A 2291-nucleotide genomic window follows, 5' to 3' on the forward strand; every position below is an offset into this window, starting at 1 on the left:
AGTGTTCCATTTAACTAGTATATAGTGCATTGCAGCATTTGCATATGATACAATAGATGATGTATGCAGAAGTGTAGCTATATTTTGGGGTAGATATTTCAAAGTATTTTGAACAGTGTGGCTAGGGAACATGGAGAAGATTATAGTGGATTTGTAGTCTGTAAAATGAAAAGAATATTTAGAATATATGTGGGAATCTGTGGGTTTATAGTATTCAGGGATGGATGGGTAGATGTTGTTGATAGTGACTGGCAGCAAGAAAGTTTACTGAAGAGTCCAATATACAAAAAGTGAATTCTAATGCAGACCAAAAGAAGTAAGTATAAAAGAAAAAAAGAGTTTAACCCTTTAGTATTTAAACCGGCCATATCTGGCCAAAATATTTAATCTGTTTTATGTTCAAACTGACCAGATCCAGACCCTCACACTTACCCTACAATGTTATTCTACATTAAGTAATTACACCATCAAGATCTTGAAGATATGAGATAATGCATGATTAATTCAAGTCAATGGGAATCAATAAGCATTATGTTTGATAGAATAATCTGAACACTAAAAGGTTAAATCATCTCTGATGAGATAATTGGTCCCAATGTACAAGGGGATGCTGAAAAGTTCCTGGCTTTGAGTAAAAGAAAATACAGGAAGCTCAGTTAATTATGATTTTACTCAACATATTCCACTTTTGGATTCACACACTTATTGCAGTGGTCCTTCAGTTTTTCTAAGCCCTGTAAAAAAAAACTCAGAAGATTGGGTTTCTAGCCAGGCCTTTTGTGATACCCATAAAGCCCTTGTAGGTGTCAATAAGCTCTGAAGTAGGCCCAGTGAAATGAGCAAAAATATGGACCTCAATATTGCCTACAAAATAGCTGGAGGCCAATCTTTGGATCCAAAAATAAACACCTGATAAAAATCACAAGAGAAAGTGAAACAATCCAATATAAGAAGTTCGGTTCGGCAGAAAAGAGTGCTTGGTGAGTCAGACAATTCAGAGAATACTGTAAAGCTGATAGACTTGTTATGTGAGATAAATTGTTAAGGTTTCACATCCTTGATAAAGTGAATTTTAGAATATCTAGATGGGAAAGAGAACACATTGAAAAGATTTAGGGCATAGTTGGTGGACTTATAATAGAAATTTTCTCAAATAAAATACAATGAATTCTTTTATTGTTTATTTTTTACTTGTTTCAGCCAGTAGACTGCAGCCAAACTGGAACAATACCATAAAGAAATTTTAGTTAAATTTATCAATCCTGGGACTTACTTTTTAAAGTCTAGTACTTATTCTATTGATCTCTTTAACCAAACCACTAAGTTACAGGAACGTAAACACACCGGTTGTCAAGCAGTAGTGGCAGGGACAAACACAGACACACTCAGATACATACATACATACATGCACGCACGCACATACATACATACATACATACATACATACATACATATATATATTATGAGCATCTTTCAGCTTCTGTCTACCAAATCCACTGACAAAGCTTTGGTTGGTCTGAGGCTATAGTAGAAGACACCTGCTCAAGGTGCCACACAGTGGGACTGAACCAGCCCAAAACCATGTGATTGGGGAGCAAGCTTCTTACCACTGCACCAAAATTTTGTTACAATTTATTTTTCAGGAATAACCTCGAAAAGTAATGCTGTATGGGTTTCTACAAATTTATTTCCATCATAGTCCTTACTATTTCAAATGGATAAAAAATAAATACAGAATTTGGTAAATTTTCAGATGATTGTCTTCTCTGTTTCCATTTTAAATAATTCAAAAATGACTTGGCCTCTTGTCTGTCATTTAAATATTCTGTAAAAAACATTCTTTGCAAATTACTCACCATTTGTAGTCTTTAAGACCTTAGTTTATATATTTTATGTTGAGTAAATTTCAGTCTCTGTTTCATTAATTCTAAAAAATTTCTTTGCACAATACATTTGTAGTGTAAAAATTTTGATCTGGTGATACACAATTATCAGTGAGCAATTTTTTCTTTTACATTAAATTTTTCATTGTCTTTCGTCATTTGGATATTTTTGTTACCCACATGAGAGAGAGAGAGAGAGAGAGAGAGAGAGAGAGAGAGAGAGAGTGGTGTGTGTGTGTTTACTTGGATACATCATACCTTTAATTCTCACAAATTACCTTCTTCTTACCTTCTTCATTAGATATTAACACTGTGAAATCATACTGGAAATGATAAAGGAAAACAAAACGGCGTAGATAAATGTTTGCCTCAAATATTGAGACATATAATATTGTCTTTAATAGTTTT

The sequence above is a fragment of the Octopus sinensis genome, linkage group LG7, assembly GCF_006345805.1.
Source record: "Octopus sinensis linkage group LG7, ASM634580v1, whole genome shotgun sequence".
In the NCBI taxonomy this organism is placed as follows: domain Eukaryota; kingdom Metazoa; phylum Mollusca; class Cephalopoda; order Octopoda; family Octopodidae; genus Octopus; species Octopus sinensis.